At 40.1% G+C, this 21,402-nt stretch overlaps 1 protein-coding gene across 4 annotated transcripts in view; it reads right to left on the bottom strand.

The window, feature by feature from the left end:
- Nucleotides 1-13,427, bottom strand: part of rab27b (RAB27B, member RAS oncogene family) — a 376,281-nt gene extending 362,854 nt beyond the window's left edge. For 2 of the 4 annotated variants that reach the window (XM_039750425.1, XM_039750428.1), the window contains exon 1: nucleotides 13,170-13,427. The gene's annotated coding sequence lies outside the window, so the exon portion shown is untranslated. Of the gene's footprint in view, nucleotides 1-12,896; nucleotides 13,130-13,169 lie in introns of those variants that run through there. The other 2 variants (XM_039750424.1, XM_039750429.1) reach the window with 1 other exon arrangement.
- Between the last annotated feature and the right edge of the window lie 7,975 nt (nucleotides 13,428-21,402).

The raw sequence follows: 21,402 nt of genomic DNA, 5'->3' as shown, positions 1-21,402 counted from the left end.
TGTAGTGGAAAAAAAAAACTGGGATATTGTTAGCTCAGGCAACTAGATCAAAATGTTACACAAAAATAATTTCATAACCAAATGAAAAACAAAAAGAACAAGTATTTTATTACAAAGGCACGTATGAGTTTATCTGTGAGCTCAGATAGTGAAGCACTGCATACGGCAACCTATTAACTGGCACAAATTAGTCGTGACCTCCATAAAACCAATACACCCTCCCCAAAATGCAAGGCGTCTCTAATTATAGGAACATAAAATAGTGACACCTGCGATAATCAAAATGACTGCAGAAAAGCTCAAAATAAAATACAAAATCTAAACATGGCACTGCAAAAACTTGAAAAACGCAGGTAAAGTGTGTGGATATGCGTTTTATTAAAGGAGCAAAAATGATCAAAACAATCCCTCCAGAATACATATAGCACGAGCACAATTATTTTCTATGTCCTGTAACTTACTGGTTGACACAAACACACAGGCAAAAACCACAGAAAATGGCGACACCCATAAGAAACAAAATATGTTTATAAAAAAAAGAATAATATACAAAATAAACAAACAGAGTCAAATATACAAGGGTGGGCAACGGTAGGTTTACAGAAAAAGACATGCAGGTTATGATTATTACAATAGCTATAATAACTTTATTAACTCAAAAGAATGTCGCAATGGCCCACGGTACAATCTCACAAGTGCTCAAATTATTACCGGTCTTCACTATTTACACTTTTTGGTAGTCTACTTGCTACACTCAGGCATACTCGGTACAGAGTTCTCTGAAGACAAATAACACAAATAAATAATACAATAAATAATAAACAAATAATAATATGAAAATAAACTCTGTGTTTCGTGCACTCACAACTGTAAACCTACTTTTGCCTACCCCTGTATGATAAAAATGAAGAAATCCTAAATCTCAATATTTTGTTTAACTACAAAGGTTTTTGGTTAAATCATGAACAGGTTTTCAGTTTCAGCATCACTTAAAGTACTGTTAAATGTTTCACAGAAATAAGTTCTGGCTTATCTTCAAATCTTGAAACGTAAGATGTCTTAAAAAAAGAAAGGAGCTAGAAGCTCCAATGCAAAGATTTATTACAGACTATTTCTTTAAAGAGGAGTGTTTGAGTTAAAAATGTTTATAAAAGCAATCTGAAGAATATCAAATCTATTATCCTTAAAACACAGCTATGAATATTTTTTCCAGAGATACACCCTTTAATATAGAATTTACGTACTATGATCTCAATATTTCCATCCATCCATTATCCAACCCGCTATATCCTAACTACAGGGTCACAGGGGTCTGCTGGAGCCAATCCCAGCCAACACAGGGTGCAAGGCAGGAAACAAACCCTGCGCAGGGTGCCAGCCCACCGCAGGGCACACACACACACCAAGCACACACTAGGGACAATTTAGAATCGCCAATGAACCTAACCTGCATGTCTTTGGGAGGAAACCCACGCATACACGGGGAGAACATGTACACTCCACGCAGGGAGGACCCGGGAAACAAATCCAGGTCTCCTAGCTCTGAGGCAGCAGCGCCACCCACTGCACCACCGTGCAGCCTGATCTCAATACGTATAGAAAATAAATGTACTGTATTATTTTTTTGATGAATTACATAGGTGGTGTGATTTTGCAGTGTTTGATTGTTTATTTGATGCCCTCATCCAAGGCAATTACAACATTTATGATGCTGTAAGTTTCACTTCTTTTGGTTTTTCGATTGGAGCACAGGCAGGTCAAGTGACTTGCTCAGGGTCACAGAGTGTCAGCAGCAATATCTGAACCCACAACCTCAGGATTTGAAGTCCAAAGCCTTAACCTCTACACCACACAGATCCATCATCAGAGATTTGAATCCTATGCCTAGTGGTGTTTCTATGTTCTCCCACAACAAAATGCATTGCTTTTTCATTCCAACAGACACTGCTTTTAAAAAATCACATACCAACTGGCATATAACAAAGACACACATTGCATTATGCACTGCAAATGTTAACAATGAGGTCTACTTGGACTAGACTTCAAGCAGTCCTAGATGGGGAGCAGAAAAAAAATGCCAATACGTGGTGGTAACTTGAGTAAGTTGGTTTTGATGCGATTTCTCTGCACCTTCATTTCAAACGGAATGTCTCAGTTCCCGCTCACTCAACAGGTCTGTGTGTGGTGCACAAACACTTGCTTAGTGTGCCTATGACTTTATGCACAAACACATTCTTCTGCTTAAAGCGATGTCCGCATGCAGGCTTTGGTTTGTGATGTAACAGGAAATGTTTTTACGCTGATGTCACAAATGAACTTGAAAGTACCAACAAATAATGAGATAAAATTATTTGGAACAACTTAAATGTGTAGAATGTTGTCATCTAAAAAGTGTGTATTTCTACTTATACTTGCTATGTATATGACACCTTATAAGGTGGGACTGTAGCAGGGTGGTAGACACCACTGCCTCTGAATTACGAAAACAGGCTTCATGTCTTGAGAAGATCAGGAGATGCTCAAAATCCTTTTTTATTCTTGTTTCAATATGTAAAAGTAGTTCGGAACAACTTCATTTTTTGGTGTAGCCAATTTAAAAACTTGGGTTTACAGTGCTAATTATTAAGTATATGGTGTCAAACGCTTGGGGGCGCTATTACCCCATGAAACCCAACAGGCAGATGTAGACACAGGGTAAAAGCAATAAGAAGATCTTTCTAATTCTTTCTTCTTTCTAAGCAGTGCCTCCAAAGCACCCCAGCCACAATAAACAGGCAATACAAAAATTCTCTCCTCCACCTCCCAGCAAGCTCTGCCACTCTCCTCCCAACTCCGGGTCTCGTGCTGGGTCTCCACCAGTCCTTTATATAGTCCTTGACCCGGAAGTGCTCCTGCTCTTCCTCCCACGTGACTTGCCAGCACTCAGATGGAGTCAGATGGAGAATCCCACCTCTTTACTCAGCCCGGAAGTACTGTGGGGCTTCAGTCCTCATGAAATCCAAGCACTTCGTGCTACAAGGGAAGCATGACTCCCCAGGTCCTTTCACAGCATCCCCTGGCGGCACCCACGGCACCCAACAGGACTGAGAAACTGGACTCCAAGTCCCATGATGCCCTGCCCACCGCTACACTCCAGGGGAGCTGCCATCTAGCATTTTGGGGGAGGCAGTGTCCTGAAAAAGCTGCCTTCCCCCATCCTTCCATTTCAGGGGCGTCCCGGTCAGAATAAGCTGCAGGCCGTCCGTCACAATGGTAATTAAAAATATCTTTAAAGGAAAAGCTAATTCAATTTACTCATTAAAGTGTGTTGTTTCTGTTTAATTCAAATAGACGTTTGCATAATTTAAAAACACTTGTTGCAAAATGTTAACCTGAGAAGTTTGTTTTTAGCGTGTACAATAATAAAGCCTTCAGAATTTCAGCCACAGTCTGTTTCTCTTCTATACAGTAAAGCTTCAACAAAAATCAGATTAAATTACACTGAAAAAATAACAAAACCACAGGAGGCTTTCCAAGACACAATACTGAGTGCAATGGAAGGAAACAGAAAATGAGAGCAAGATTAGAAAAGAAAAGAAAAGAAAAAACGACCCACCGGTCACTGCCGTTGCCCCTTACACTAGCCCTGCAGCCCTCAGTGCATTTTTATCCTCAAATGTAAGCTTGTTATTTGGTTTGCAGATCAGTTAGTGATGGTCATGACGGAAAGCCCTCCATAAAATGTGTAATTCCCATCAGATTGATCTTACCGTCTTCAACTTTTGACCCCGCCAATAGCTCCCAATGTACACATTTTTGTTTCCTTTTGTGCTAATTTACAGGCTACGTTACATCTTTTTTTTTTTTTTTGTTCTTTATTTCGCCTTATACAATTTGTCATACACTGTGCGGCAGAAATAACTCCCACATTTCAAAGGGGGACTGAAAAAAAATGCTACAAGGTATCACCAAAAACTTTTTATTTCCCAAATGTAGATATAAAAAAGTTTTTTTACTTTAAGTTTTAAAAATTATATCATCCAAATGGTGGCCTTGACGGCTGTGATGGCACATTTGGAGCCGTTCTTGGAAGTTTTCCAACACTCTCACTAGCATGGCGGGCGAAACTCCTTCAATTTCTTCTTGAATAGCCACCTTTAGTTGGTCCAAGGACCGAGGACAATGTTTGAAAACTTCGGCCTTGAGGTACCCCCACAGAAAAAAATCACAGGGACTTAAATCAGGTGAGCACGGTGGCCACGGAACTGCCTTGCATAAGGAGACCACTCGACCCGGGAACGTCTCCTGCAAAATTTCACGCGGACGACGTGCTATATGGGCCGTAGCTCCATCCTGTTAGAACCAGAAGTCGTCTAGGTTGTGTTCTTCCCCATAATCTTCAACTTTCGGGCGCAGAAAATTCTCCAACATGTCACAGTATCACTTAGAATGCACAGTAACTGTGACTCCACCCTCTTCAAAAAAGTCAGGCCCAATGACGCCTATAGACGACACAGCACACCAAACGTTCACTTTTGGACTGGGAAGAGGTCATGCATGGAGTTCGAGGGTTTTCAGCAGCCCAGTAGCAAAAGCTTTGTTTATTCACTGTGCCAGAAAGGTGGAAATGGGCTTCATCACTACTCCACAGAATGCCAGTGGGAGGCACAGCTGCGAGGATCCCATTACAGCAATCCATATGTCCTCCCCAGTCTGCTGGAGACAATTCCTGACCAATCATAATCTTGTATGGCTGTAAATGAAGGTCAGTATGCAAAATTTGCCTCACAGTTCTTTCCGAAATCCGAAGAGCTGAGGCATGTTTTCGTGCTAAACTCGTTGGAGACAGCTCAATCGAAGCCCTCACTGCAGCGATGTTTTCGGGTGTTCTCACATTTTTGGGACGTCCGGGTGGTTTTCTCTTCAGTGCAGATCCTGCTGTCCTTACTCTTTGAACCCACAGCAAAATCGTTTTACTGTCTGGAACTCTTTTATTAGCACGTAAACTGAACCACGTGCAAAACACACTCTGCCTCGCAGCTACAGATTCGCCATTTTTGAAAAAAGCCTCCACTACAAAGCCTCAATGCTCACCCGACCACGGCATGGTGACGACTGAAAACTTTATTATGTACCATACCTAACGGAACGGACCGCACCCCTCTACCTGCTTTGGGGACCCCACAGTGATTTTTCGAAATGTTGGAGCTATTTCTGCTGCACCCTTTATTTGGAATTTGTTAGTTTTTGTATACCCCTTGGGGTCAGAGCACAGGGTCAGCCATTGTACAGCACCCCTGGAGCAATTGCAGGTTAATGGCCTTGCTCAAGGGCCCAGCAGAGTAGGATCTCTTTTGGCAGTGACAGGGATTTGAACCGGCAACCTTGGGATACCAGTGCAGATCCTTAGCCTCAGAGCCACCAATCCACCTCCGCCATCTTTACAAATGACACATACATCTTTCCTTCCATCTGTCTCTTGAATACGCAGTTTTCAGTGTGAAACTTTGGCAGGGACACAGCATATCCAGGCAGCAGCTGGTACAAGGGAGGAACTACAGGAAGTCTGGACACACAAGACATACACGTTAGTTTATTTGGGGACTCTACATTTGCCAGGAGTGTAAATACAGCATGCACTACAAATAGCTGGCATACTATTTAGAGTTGGGTCCTGCCTTGCATGCGATGCTGTTTCTTGTGGCCGTGCACTACACAAAGCAGGTACAGAAAATGGATAAAGGAATGTATACAATAAGTAACACTATAAAACATTCATAATTGTGTCAGTCTTCATCAAGTGACACTTTGTTCTACTAATTACACTGCATTCAGTTTTTCAGTTAAACTCAAATGTATTGTCTAATAGATGGCATGCAGAGATGGGCACTCAGGATGGGACTCAACAAGGATCCTTACCCAGCCATATTGGGTTACGCCCAATCACTTTAAGTACTCCGGGGTCAGGCTTAAAAGAAGCCGCTCAGCCTAAAGCAGGCAAGCTGGAATCGGGTGGAAGGAGGACAAAGCTCACTTGGGAGGTGTGGTAGAGAGAAAGAAGTGAGAATTGTTTTATGGTTGGTTAATGCCTAGCTTACAGCCTTTGTGAAAGATATTTTGTATAAATAACCAGAAATTGTGTCTGAGAAGTTCTATCTTGGGTCTGGGGTGCTACAATGCCCTCTGGTGGTCACAACTGTTATGAGTGCAAAGTACAATCCAGTTCTTATTTGTGTATCTTCTACTGACTAGTAACAGTACTACAAGAGGCATTGAATACAACATCACATATTAAATGCAACATCAGATGAAGGATGCAAGAAACACTCACACAGTGGTCAGTACAAGTAGGTGCATGCCCTGAGGGTAAAAACGGTCACTGAATCTAGTGGTGTGAGTGCTAATGGTCCAGTTCTCAAGTCCTTGCACTGGTTCCATGTTAAGCTTAGGGTTGATATCAACATCCTCCTTTGAATTTTTAACATTTTAAATGGCCAAAGCCCTGCTTACTTATCTGAACTTATCATTACTTATAAACCAGAGTGCACATTGAGATCTCAAGATGCCAGCCTTATTACGATTCCAAGGATTACTAAAATAACAGCAGGAGGTTGAGCTTTTAGTTACAGGGCCATGAAGCTGTGGAATGATCAGCCTGCTGATATAAGAGGCACCCCTTCAGTCTCAGTTTTGAAATCCTGGCTGAAGACTCACAACTTTAGTTTATCATACCCTGACTAGAGCTGATGTGCATACTGCATTTCTCTTTGTTAGTCATTTGTCCAGAAATATAAGCATCATAATACAGTGGAACCTCAGATCACAAACGTCTTGGAACACATAGAAATCGGGTTACGAGCAATCTTTTGCATCTGTTCATGACCACACACTCGGGTGACAAACAAGTCAGTTTCCGTTCCGGCTCGTAGGCTCGTGATTTCTGCACGTGTTCAGTCTCTCCCTGTACTGTACATTGATCTCGGTCAGACGTGCATCGCGCAGAGGGACTTTACCTCAAACCTGTAATCTCCTCTCCATCCAGTTCCTCCTCACTTCCTTCATGCCAGAACTCGACTCATGCAAGGTTAGTTTTCTTGGTTGTTTACAGTTAGTTTTTGTATGAATTACAGATTTTTCAAATGTTCATTTTTATCCCTGTGCTTAAAACTCATTAAAAAAAAAAAGTGTTTACGGTGAGCAGTTCGTAAGGCTATAGCGTGAACTCTTGCAATGTTAGTTTTCTCTGTTCAAGGTTTTCTCAGTGTTATTCAATGTTTTTACATTTAGTTTACTATTACACTGTGCATTCTATGGTATAATTAACTATTTTTGTGCTTAAAAATCTTTAAAAAATATATATATTTACATACAGTTCGTACGGTCCGGAATGGATTAATTGTATTTACATACAATCCTATGGGGGAAATTACTTTGGGTTACGACCAGAGTTTTGGAACGAATTACGGTTGTGACCCGAGGTTCCACTGTATTTTTAAACCATTACTAATCCTCCTCTATGCTGCTTCCATTTTCAGTATCTGGATGTAGCACTTGGGGCCACTGCTGTAGTGCCAGGCAGCTCTCCTACATATGGAAAAGTCATCTTGGATAAAGAAATGTTGGAATCATCAGATGGAAAGGTTCTCTCATGAGACTGGACGGCCAACACAGACTCCACTATGGAAAACCCAGGCGGTGGTAGGCAACCTGTATAATCTATACTTGTATTTTAACTGAGAATTGCTAACAATGCTCAATGCTTGAACTTCATGAAGAGCGATATACAAAAAATAAGCTATATTGTATTGTAATGGTCCTGTTCCATTCTGTAGTATAGAGGAGAGAGGAATGGTGACTTTGCAGGATGGATGAGTTTTTTATGAATACTGTTTGTCATTCTAAGGTAGCATTAAGTTTTATGTTTTGGGTCTACGCACCATTAATATTCTGTACCGACTTCACCACTCTATGTAGTTGTTTGTACTCCTAAGAAGTTGCTGAGCATAGATGAAGACATGTAGGCTTTCTTCAGAAATCTAAGAAAATAAGAGGTTAGTGAAAACATGCAAGGGATTGGCATTTAGATAGATAGATACATAGATAGATAGATAGATAGATAGATAGATAGATAGATAGATAGATAGATAGATAGATAGATACTTTATTAAGGAAGGCAAAGATCCAATTGTAGAGGAAAGTTCTAGGTCTAATGTCTAGAAGCTTGGGGAGTAGCAATGTGTCGCATGGTGACTTGCACATGCAAGTAAGAATTTGAATGTGTTCTGTACATGTGACAATAATGACCCTATGATTGGTCTTGATGGAGGTACACTATTAAATCCTGAGCTGTATAAACCATACTTAGAAAGAGACTGTTCACCACTCACTAAAGGCCTTATCACATTACACGACCATTACAGAGGTTTTCAGCCTCAGACTTCATTTATATGATCGAGCCGGAGGCAGTCGCAGTACTTTCCTGTAACCACTGGTTGTGTAGTTTGAAATACCCAGCAACTCAGTCTAAACAGTCTGCAATTGGCTCCAACTAAATCAAACAAGTTTGACTTAGTCTTAAGTCGTAGTGGCGAGCTCTGTGGGCATGAAAGAGTGGACAACCAATGGGCACTCAGCCCAATGATCACAATGCACATACAAAGTATAAGGAAAACAGCTGTTTTGGACCTGACAAACAGGTATATCAGACTCGTCTCTCTGATATTGCATGTTTCACTAATCAGGACAGAATGGAAAAAAAAACAAACAAAATGAGTCTCGACTGCAGTTGAATTGACTGTACCTATAAAGCCTTTACACAGACCCTTGCAGCATTTCATTTACCTCGGAAGTCAGGTGTTAGAGCTGGGAATGACGTCACACTCGAGTTGACCACGTTCAACTAAACACATTATTAAAATCGATATGGACGTCTCAAGAAAACTTATTGTGTTTGCTGTTTCAGAATACACACCAGCTGATAACAACAACATTACAGTATGCAATATTTTGACTATTCAAACATCGTAGCAACATATCCACAGATAGAAGAAGTTGGTCAGTGCTGTGTGTAAGACCGATTTAATAAGAAACAAATGGCCAGAAGTGTTAATAAACAGCTTTCACTTAAGTTTAAAATGTACATAGCTATTTTGGATTGATGTCATGATCTGAAGTTGGTCAAACTCAAACTTGACAGACCAGGTTCAACTTTCCAAGTAGGAAATCCGACTTGTGGGGCATTCCAGTTCATAATTTCGACTTCCCAGTTCAAATTTTACACAACCGGCTGCAGCAGGCATTTTGTTAACGAGAGAGAGTGGTTGGGTTATGCACTGATACAGTATGTTGTCGCGCCCACCACAAGACGAGAGAATTCAAGTCTATACAGTTCTCAAAGGCACTGATAAATCTTATTCTAAAGAACACTTCAAGCCTGTATTGGGGTAAAAAATGTAGATTTTTACAGTTTGTTAAATAAGACTCATTTTATTTGTGTGAATATCAGAATTAGTTTAGGACTTTTAACTTTATATTAGGTGAAGTACATGATATTGCCTAGGTATATTTGTAGAATGGGTTAAGGAATGACAGAAATGGTTTGTGTTTTTTAATTGGTGGGCCTTTTTTGTTATTGCTAGCTGTGCCTTCCATCATTCACATTACCTCACCATCAACATCTCTGCTCTCATGAGTCGAGAATTTGTTCTTTTTGGGTCCAATTGGATTGCATTGTGTCTGCTAGTCTGGCTTAACTTGCTCGGACCCCAGGGTCAAAATTTTGGGTTCCAAAAGTGGTCTATCTTGTCCAAACAATCCTAGAGGGCAATTATGTAAAATTTAGTCCAAATCGGTCAAATGATGTATGATTGTGTAGGTAACAAGACAGACATTCTATTATACGTATAAATAGTGTATTATATACACGTATAAGATGTGTTTTTTCAGAGGAGAGAAGATACTGGAATTCAAGGAAATAAACTGAAGAATATTGGGAGATAAGAAAATGTAAAAGAAAATACTTAAAAACTGTTATACTCTTAGATTTATAAGCTTAAGCTCAGATAAACTAGCCAGTGTGTATATGCTTATAAGACAGAATGAAATAAGTGCTTGGAAACCATTGGAAATGCAACTATTACCGAATCTTACATAATCAGCTACATCAGCATTCTAGAAAGGAGAGGATTTGGAAACATTTTCAGAGACATCAGAAACATCAAGAGGGAGACCAACATGAGCATCTCTTTCATTTTAGCCATCCTGTAACGTTGTGCCAATCAATATTCACAAGAATCACGAGTGACCTAAGAGGAAAAAAGACACAGCAATGTCTTGTACTTTAAAAGAAAACCAGCTGGATTAAGAAGACTGCAACAGCTAGAAAGCCAAATGAAAAACAGTACCATGGTACAAAGTCTGCGGTATGGACTTGGTTTGAATTGTTCAGATGTTATGTTTACTTCTATTTTAACTTCTAGAATTTGATATGTCTATTTTCCCTACAAATACTAATAAGTTTAAAGTGAAGTAAAGGTGTTGTTATCTCATTAACACTGCCTTCTTGTTTACTGACACCAGCAATCACCAGTGGATCACGGGCTCAATAGAATGGATTGAGATACTTATCCAGGTCCTGCAGGATCCTCACCTAGGTCATAGGCATTAAAAGTAGGGTTATCAAAAGTACTAACATATCAGTAAGTATCAATTGTGACATTTTGAAAATTGTTAAAACACTGATATTGAGTTTTCATGGTTCTCAGTTATAAATACACTTCTGGTGTGCACTGGCTTTTGACAGCTGAGCCTCGGAGGCTACCAATGGCCATGGCTGGGGTTGCAGCCCCATTTCCACCCACTCACAGGTGTTAATAAGATGGCAACTTCAGGAACGTCGGAGCCATCACCAGCAAGATTAATTGACTAAGAGTGACGTCTGAAAATACTTCAGCTTTGCACCGAAACAGAAAAACCACAGGATTCACACAAGCCCATGTAAAAATCTGCTACAGCACAATACCAAGTAAAGGAGCTAACACAACCAATTCAGCCAGGAGCTTGAAGGAATAACATGAGAGGTAACACAAAGAATTTTTATGAGGAATATGACATTTTAACCTGTAGAAAATACAAACGTTTTTTGTATCAAGTTAAACATTTAACACATCGAGACAGGCGTCTGCAATTATTTTTACCAGTTTGATTCTGGGCCACTCGTTCAGAAGCAACACTCTTTAGTACTGGGGATCTGTGAATGGCTCTGTTGCTCCCTCAGTTTTTAAATACTAACCGTGAAGTGAGCCATCACAATTTGTAACTTTATTTTATTATGTGTGATTTTAAAATTCTATTTCATATCATTTACTATATAATGTAAGCCGCTACAACTTTTCAGTGCTCAATTGTCGACTTGGATAAAGGCACCAGCCAAATAAGTAAATTATAATAATATTTGCTCAAGATCTGTGTGGGTTTTCCTCCCACGTCCCTAAGACATACATGATAACTGGCGTTTCTAAATGAAATGGTCTCTTCGGTTAAGTGGTGAGTCTAAATTGCCTCTACCCTGGTACAATAGGTTCTAGCCCCCTGAATTTGAGGAACGTAATGTAAATCTTGCATGGAGGTGCTAAGTTCAGATCAGAGTTAGGTCACCCAGCAAAACCGTTATTTTAATGAAACCGGCCTAGGCGGACATTATTAAATACACCTAGAAAGCACGGCACTGACTGCAGAACAAAACTCTGCTTCTCCTGTATGACTTAGGCCATTCGGTGGAGTCTTGAAACGTGGAGTTTATTGCCACCTGTTAGCACTTCAGAGCAGCACGTTTAAATCAGTCAGTTTACCTTTTCAACACATTTGGATCCATTTGTCTCCTCTGCTAGTAGGTCATTTATGTCACTAAAATGTACCTCTTGTGTCACATCAGGGATAATAAATCTTCTGGGGGGGTCTTAAATAGCCTCAGAATTCAACTCCTCGAAAATATTGTTTGCAGTTTAAATTTAATGGGTGACATGAACCTGTTAAAATATCAATTCTAAAATACAGTAAATATTTTAAATCTCCGTTACAAGCCAATTGCTTAGCCTGGTCTCTCCAGGGTCCTAGTGCATCATCCTATTACAAGCAGACCAGGGTATCAAAAAAAAAAACTGCAAGCCGACTGCTTTTACAAAATAAACGTGCAGTTAAAGCCATCTTCAAAGTAAACTGGCACAGAATTCCCTCACAGGTGCCTTAATATTCAAGATGCAATACCAACCCCAATTGTTTAACCAAAATCAAAGGTGCAGGTGCACGTTACACACGAAGAGCACACACTAACACTCCCGATGTATGTAAGAAGTCATACAGGACTTGGAGTACACAAGTGGACTCGTCGGACCGCTCAGAAGACCTGCCGTGCCTCAGTCTAACCCAAAACAGGGGCTCACTGTCGCAGCACAGCGCTATCCAATTCAATGAACCCATAAAGGCGAGACCGCTTTCGTTTGTTCGCATGCTTGCATTTACACCCAGCTCCGAGTGTGAAGTCGCACAGGAAAGAAGCAAGCAAGCTTTAAATGTCACTTGTGAAAGATTAGAAAAATCAACATCGCTGCGCTTGATTCAGTCTGCCGACTCCAGCACAGCCCGATCCTCACTCCCTGCCGCCGCCGCGGTCCCTGCCTAGACCCCACACGTCGTTCACCTGCAGACTTCGCTTTGGGGTCTTCCAGTCCGTTATCATTTACAGAAACAACTTGCGCGGAATGACACACACATGCACTAGGCGACCCCCGCCCCTCATCATCACCGCCAGCTTAGAATAGGGGTACCGAAGAGCACATTTTAAAAAAAAAAAAAGCAACATACGCAGTAGCATCATCACCGTCAAAACTAATGCCAAAGGAGCGTTTTCTTGTACTTACACAATACTCGAAATCTTGTCTGTAGTGTCTCGCTTAGCCCATTTCTCCCTAATGCCGGAGCATTCTCGGCAGCCTGAGGTACACGAATGCAAAAGAATAAGGCGATGCTACTGCTAAAGCTGCGAAGGCTGGCTGGGCGGTACGAAAAGAAGAAGAAGAAGAAAAAAAAAAGCTGATCGGCTGCAAGCACAGGAGGCCCGATGGGTTGCTGCTAGCGCCGGCTTACTTCTCGGCACACCCACCTACACGCGTTTAAATATTCGCCCATCATACCTCACACATGCCGTTTCCTCCGCGCGAAGTGCTTTTCTTCCTTGTGTAAACCCTGGGCGCTGTGCTGACACGAAACTCGGTTCGCGAGGTGGGTCCTAAAGCCGCCTGCACATCATCATTGCCTTTCTCCCTTCGGCCGTGACGCACTCTTACGAGAGCTCTTTACTTTAAAAAAAATGTGGTCAGCCGTGTCACATCAAGCTGCACGCATTTTGCAATGCGTGATTCACTCTGTTAGTGACTGTCATGTAATACAGCGCTGCCAGAGTGGCCGCGTCGCCTGAATTAACGAAAGGTGTGATTTGTAGCACTTGACGCGGATTCTGCTAGATATTTAAATTTAGCGGTTTGACAGTTGCTGAAGATCTCACCTCACTGCCTTGCAGGATGCCGCACCAAAAGACGGGCTGATCCTGACCTGCTTGTCACCGCTCCGCCCGGTTCGTGAATAATCAACCGTGGAAGGCGATCCAAAAGCAGCCCGGCAGCAACAGTTGCGTGCGAGTTTGCGAAAGAAACCGTTCGTTTACAAATGCGTGTCTTTGTTTTAAAAATAGAAAAGCATAAAAGAAAGTAAGATTTTTAAACTTAACGTAACTAAATGTTACAGATTATCGAACTGAATATGAACTTTATTACCAGGCAAAATAGCGGCTAGGAGTTTCACCAGGCGTCACATTCATACACATAACAAGGGAAATACAAACAATAAACAATGTACAACACATGGTAATATCACACCATTATATACAGAAGTATAGAAGGCACAACTATATAAAACACTCCAGTAGAGCAGAATTGCACCCCCACCCAGTAACAATATCAAGTAATTCTTTATAATATTAGCAGAAAGTAAAAACATTATTTAGACTGGCTGGAGAAACAAACATGGTTTAGAAATCAGCAAAAGCAGATGACTCAAGAGACTGTTTAACCAGAATGACTGCAGTAGGAAAGAAACTGTGTGTGTGTCTACAAGTTGGTGGATTTAGTGACTGGTGACGTTCACATGAAGGTAATAAATGGCCAGGTAAGTGTAGTACTTAATTATAGTTCCAGCTTGTTTCCCTTATCCTTGATGTTTATAGGACCTCAGTCAAGTCCACTTTTAGGCCTGCAATGTTTTCTGTTGTCCAAGTAACAAGTTGAAGTTTATGTTTCGAGTGAGCAGATAGATGCGTTATCATACAAGACTGTAATGGAGAAACTGAGGATGCTTTCTATAACAGCTCTTTAAAACTATATAAGTGCTGATTGGGGAAGACTCATCTTATAAAGGTGACAGTGTGGTTTAATAGGTGGAAGTCACTGACATTTTTCCCTCCTCATCTTTTCTGACTGTTTTTTCACTAGTTTTGTATTTGGCAACGGTCAGTGTCACTATTGGTAGCATGAGGCAATACCTGGACCCTCCAGAGGTTACACAGGTAGTCCAACTTCTCCAGGATGGTACATCAATATGTGCCATTGCCAGAAGGTTTGCTGTGTCTCCCAGCGTGGACTCAAGGGCATGGAGGAGATTCCAGGAGATAGGCAGTTACTCCAGGAGAGCTGGAAAGGGCAGTAGAAGGTCCTTAACCCATCAGCAGGACCGCTATCTGCTCCTTTGGGCAAGGAGGAACAGGATGAGCACTGCCAGAGCCCTACAAAATGACCTCCAGCAGGCCACTATTGTGAACATCTCTGATCAAATAATCAGAAACAGACTTTATGAGGGTGGCCTGAGGGCCCGACATCCTCTAGTAGGCTCTGTGCTCACTGCCCAGCACCATGGAGCTCAATTGGCATTTGCCATAGAATACCAGAATTGGCAGGTCCACCACTGGCGCCCTGTGCTTTTCACAGATGAGAGCAGGTTCACCCTAAGCACATGTGACAGACGTAAAAGGGTCTGGAGAAGCCGTGAAGAATGTTATGCTGCCTGCAACATCGCTCAGCATGACCAGTTTGGTGGTTGGTCAGTGATGGTCTGGGGAGGCATATCCATGGTCAGGACACACAGATATCTACAGGCTAGACAACAACACCTTGACTGCCATTAGGTATTGGGATGAAATCCTTGGACACATTGTGCTGGTGCAGTGGGTCCTATGTTCCTCCTGGTGCACAACAATGTGGTGAGAATATGCTGGCAGTTCCTGGACGATGAAGGAATTGATACCATTGACTGGCCCCCACGCTTGCCTGACCTAAATCCAATAGAACACCTCTGGGTGTGACATTATGTTTCAGTCCATCCAACACCGCCAGGTTGCACCTCAGATCATCCAGGAGCTCAGTGATGCCCTGGTCCAGATCTGGGAGGAGATCCCCCAGGATACCATCTGTCGTCTCATTAGAAGCATATACCCGACATTTTCAGGCATGCATAAAAGCACATGGGGGCCATACAGACTATTGAGTACAATTTGGAGTTGCTGCAATGAAATTTCGGTAAAATGGACTAGCCTGCCGCATCATTTTTTCACTTTGATTTTCAGAGTGTCTTTGAATTCAACCCTATGTAGGTTGATAATTTTCATTTCCATCAAATGATGCGGAATCCTTTTGTTCCTAACACATTACCATATCAGTCCATATCAGTACAGATAGCCAGCAGGATTTTTTTTCCCATTGAGAACAGATGTGTTTTCAAAGTGTTCCTTTAATTTTTTTGAGCAGTTTATACAGAATATTTTCCATTGAATACTATGAAATCCCAGATCCCAAAGAGACTAATTGTGGTAACAATCAGTTTTTGCATGTCCAACGTCATCTTGTTACATTTTGAGAACTTTTAAAATGTTTATTAATGTTATTGTTCCATTGGTGATATCACCATAGCAACTTTCTTTGTTTTTTTTTTTAATGTTTATCACTGGCCGTGTCTCTGCTGGATGTAGCGATGTTATTGCAATGCATGATAACACTGCATCAGTCTATTTAAGATGGCAGCGCACACGTCATGAGTTATCCAGGTGCTGGATCAATTTTTAAAAACAAAACTCCAAATAATGATTTCTCTACGTTTAACTATGAGTGAGAAATTATAGAGTTAGAGTTTAGATGTTTTTTTTTAGTCTACGATTTCTTGTTAGCATTTTGGCTTTGGCGCACAATTTAAACAATTTAAACAGTTTATTAGGTTCTGACCTTTGTAAGTTTTTTGACTACAAATTGCTGTCACCCCCTGCAGGTCAGACTGACATTATCCATTCTTCTGCTATGGCTAGAACACAAGTCCTGGCTTAAAAGCCAGGGCTAAACACTCTTAACGGCAGTTAAAAAGTCTCAGTTTGCATGATGAGACTCCTCCACAGAATGCAGACTTCACGTCTTATCTGATAAGATGATCACTCACACACCAAGCAAAACACTCATGGATAGCTTTCATTGGGACAAGAGCACACCTAAGTTCGAACAAAGGTCCATGACTCAACGATTAGTAACAATGATGGACAGAACTTTGCACCAATGGTCAACAAAAAGGCTGGGCTTATGTGCAGCAAAGAAACCAATGACAAGACTTCTATTCATTCATTTAGAAACCTCCAACACACCCTAACTCATTCCTCTTCTCTCATCAAGCTGACAGCTCTCACCTTGCTTTGCTGTAACTTCTCTTGTATAGCAGAGACCCAGGACTGAAAAAGTTGGAGTAATCCCTTTACAACAACAACAACAACAGGATTTATTTCTATAGCACATTTTCATACAAACAATTTAGCTCAAAGTGCTTTACATGATGAAGAAAGAGAAAAATGACAAAATAAATAATTAAAATTAGGGAGCACTAATTAACATAATATAATAAATATAATTTATTTATAATAATAAATATAATATAATAAAAGTAAGGTCCGATGGCCAGGGGGAACAGAAAAAACAAAATAAAAAAAAACTCCAGACGACTGGAGAAAAAATAAATCTGCAGAGGTTCCGAGGCCACAAGACCACCCAGCCCCCTCTAGGCATTCTACCTAACATTATTGACCTCAATCAGTCCTCATGGTATTCAGGGTTCACATGGAAGAATTTGATGATGATGGTCATGTGGGCTTCTGGCCTTTAATCCATCAATGTAAGGACATCACAGTGCTTTGATTAGGTGGTGGTGGCGCAGAAGAGAAAGTAGGGGTTAGTACGGATTTTGGAGCCACCATAAACAATAATGATAATTAATTGAATATACAGAGCATCAGGATTTAACTAAGATGAAACTATGAGAAAGCCATGTTAAAGTAATGTGTTTTCAGTAGTTTTTTTTTAAAGTACTCCACTGTATTAACCTGGTGAATTCCTATTGGCAAGCTATTTCAAATTTTAGGTGCATAACAGCCGAAGGCCGGCTCACCACTTCTTTTAAGTATAGCTCTTGGAATTCTAAGTAGACACTCATTTGAAGATCTAAGGTTACGGTTTGGAATGTAAGGTGTAAGACATTCTGAAATATACGATGAAGCAAGATTATTTAAGGTTTTGTAAGCCATATGCACTATTTTAATGTCAATTCTAAATGACACGGGTAACCAATGTAGTGACATCAAAACTGGGGTAATGTGCTCGGATTTTCTTTTCCTAGTTAAGATTCTAGCAGCTGCATTCTGCACTCGTTGCAAACGATTTATGTCTTTTTTAGGTAGTCCTGAGAGGAGTGCGTCACAGTAATCTAGACGACTGAAAACAAAAGCGTCAACTAATTTTTCAGCATCTTGCAATGTTATAAGAGGTCTAACTTTTGCTATATTTCTTAAGTGAAAAAATGCTGTCCTAGTAATCTGATTAATATGCGATTTAAAATTCAGGTCAGAGTAAATAGTTACCCCTAAATTCTTCACCTCAGTCTTGACTTTTAATCCAAATGCATCAAGTTTATTTCTAATAACCTCATTGTATCCATTATTGCCAATCACTAAAATTTCTATTTTCTCTCTATTTACTTTGAGAAAATTACTACTCATCCATTTGGTAACACAAGTGAGACATTGCGTCAGTGAATCAAGAGTGTTGGGGTCGTCAGGCGCTATTGATAAATATAGTTGTGTGTCATCAGCAAAGCTGTGGTAGCTCACATTATGCCATAAGATAATCTGACCTAACAGAAGCATGTAAATCAAAAAGAGCAGCAGACCCAGGATAGAGCCTTGTGGAACACCATATAGAATATCATGTGTCTTTGAAGTATAATTACAACAACTAACAAAGAATTTTCTACCTGCCAAGTATGATTCAAACCAATTTAAGACACTGCCAGAGAGGCCCACCCATTGACGAAGGCGATTTCTAAGAATATTGTGATCAATGGTATCCTAAGAGGATGAAAACAGATAAACGGCCTCTGTCTGCATTTACCCGCAAGTCATTTACTACTCTAACAAGTGCAGTTTCTGTACTGTGATTTGTTCTGAAACCCGACTGAAACTTAACAAGAATAGCAGGTTTATTGAGATGATCATTAAGCTGCATAATGACTGTCTTCGCTAGATTTTTACTTAAGAAAGGCAGGTTAGAAATAGGTCTAAAATTTTCCAAAGCAGAGTCATCGAGATTATTTTTCTTCAGCAGGGGTTTAACTACAGCAGTCTTAAGACAGTCTGGGAAGACCCCCGTATCTAATGACGAGTTTACTATGTCAAGAATACTATCAATTAGCATGCCCGATACATCTTTGAAAAAACTTGTTGGTATTGGGTCAAGGAAACAGGTGGAGGGTCTGAGTTGAGAAATTATTTTATATAAATCAGGTAAATCTATCCTGGTGAAAGAATTTAATTTGTTTATAATGGAGTACCAGGGCTTACAAGGATCAATGTTGGGGAGATGTACTATATTATTTCTAATATCATTAATTTTTTGATTAAAAAATACAGCAAAAGCCTCACAAGTTTCACTGGAAGTATTTTGGAGGCATTCCATTGAGTGACCTGGATTTAGCAGACGATCAATCGTAGAGAATAAGATTCTGGGATTACTAGCATTATTATTTATAATTTTAGAGAAATAGCAGCGCCTCTCAAGACGGACTGTGTTGTTGTTTTCTGTTATTTTAACATTCAATATTTCATAGTGGATAGTTAGTTTAGTTTTTCTCCAATTACGCTCAGCTCAACGGCATGTTCTCTTTAGATCAGACACTCTTTGGGTCTTTCATGGTATAACATTGCTAGAAGATTTTTTAACTGTTTTTTCAGGTGTGACTATGTCAGCAGCAGCTCTCACCTTAGTATTAATAGTATCACCTTACTACTTACATTATTCTCACTATTGTAGTTAGCACTACAAATGGACTGGTTGTTAGAATGTTTGTAAATTTTGAAGCTGCTGATGAATCAAAGAAATGTTTATTAACAATGTGCTTCTTGTGAACATTTTCAATCATTATTTCTATATTAAATAGAAACAGAAAATGGTCTGATAGACCAATATCAATGATCTGCTTCACATCAACTTTTAGTCCTTTAGTAACTACTAAGTGTAACATATGACCTGCTTTGTGTGTAGGCTGACTAATGTGCTGGCTCAAATCAAAAGAGTCCAGGAGGTTCATGAATTCTTTTACTTTTGGGTCTCACTGATTATCGATATGAAAGTTAAAGTCACCCACTATTAGGAACGTGTCATAGTTCTCCAAAGGACAGCTATGCTGGACTGGAAGGTTGGAAGACTTGTCTGTACTGAGGGTGAAAAATGGTGCCAATAGTCCAAATCTTGCAGAAGGATAACAAATTCAAATGCAGACAGAGAGGGAGAGAGAGAGAGAGACTGTATACGAGAGGCCACACATTCATCTTGCTGAAAATGGCAACTGACTAACCTCCAATTGCTCAAAAGGCCTAATTTTTTCTAGAGGATACTATGTGTTTAAAAATCTTGAACAGAAACTGCAGTACCGCATTCAACCAGAAGGTACGATCAAGTTGAAGAAGGAGAAGCGCTCTTGAAACAAAAGAAAAAAAAGTGCACTGAAGAATCTTCCATATGTCTGGAGAAAGCCGTCCAGGAAAGGAACAAAGCATCACTCACATCAAATCATAAGTACAACTACTTTGATTTTGGGAACTCTTAATTGTAATTTAATAGGTAGAATAAAGCCAGCTAATATATTATGGTATTGGTGTCACTGTTACTGGACAGTAATTCCCTTGTGAAGGGTAAGTTCTAGATATTATGAGTTTTCTCATCCTAAATCCAGTAAGAACGTGCAGATCAGCATCTCACACACGCACAGAACTCTGTATGGGGGATGTTACTCCAGCATAGACTAGCTGTGAGCAAATGAACGCCACTGTGTGAACACACGAAGCCAGATAACTAGCTCATGGACTTATCTGTCTTGAAAATATGAACTGAAAGATCAGAATTCATAATTCATGACCCTTTTTGTATAAAAAAAAAAGATCTGTATAAGCTGGGGTGGGCAACTCCGATCCTGGAAAGCCACAGTAGCTACAAGTTTTCATTCTATTTTATTAATTCAGCGTTTATCAACCTTTTAAGTATTTGAGACTCGAGTTTTCATAACAGTTTTAATTGCGCCCCTCTAACGTTTTTTTTGAAAGGAGCCCTCTAATACCAATTTGTTCTTTTTAAATTAATGATATATCGTAGATGCATATTTTATTATACCTATTTAACTTTTATTGACATTTATCTAACGCTATATTTATTTTTCTAGCATCAGGACGTAGTTTAAGTTAATTTGTTTTGGTTTCAATAGATGTATTTTTCATATTTTTGATTCTTGTTTTCTTTTTTTCACATCTTTGCACCCCCCTTTTTGTTACTTTGTGCCCCCCTAGGGGAGTCCGTCCCATAGATTAAGAACCACTGCATTAATTAGTGACTAGCTTTTGCTTTTAATTCACTTTATTTAATTAATTTAATATTTAAGACTCAGACCCTTTAAATCAGGGCTGAGCAATGTCAGTTCTGGAGGGCCACAGTGGATTTAAGTTTTTGTTCCAACCCAGTTGCTTATTGAGAGTTTATTCATTGCTGATGAAGCACTTATTGCTCAAGTTACATTTTTCTGCTTCATTTTAGTTGTCTCGCTCCAGGTTCGGAGTTGGCCACCCCTATATAAGCCAAGAGATTGAATTCATCAATTCTAGGAGAGAAAAAGCCAACTAAGCTTTCATAATTTCATGTTTTATGTTGTTTGATATTGTCTTTCATCTACATGTATCTACATACATATTGTGATGTGTCTTGCTACTGCATGGCTGTAGGGAGTGGAAACAGAGTTGGGGCCCTT

This window comes from Polypterus senegalus, chromosome 4, assembly GCF_016835505.1.
Source record: "Polypterus senegalus isolate Bchr_013 chromosome 4, ASM1683550v1, whole genome shotgun sequence".
NCBI classification, from domain to species: Eukaryota; Metazoa; Chordata; class Cladistia; order Polypteriformes; family Polypteridae; genus Polypterus; species Polypterus senegalus.
This window is presented reverse-complemented; position numbering and strand designations above follow the sequence as displayed.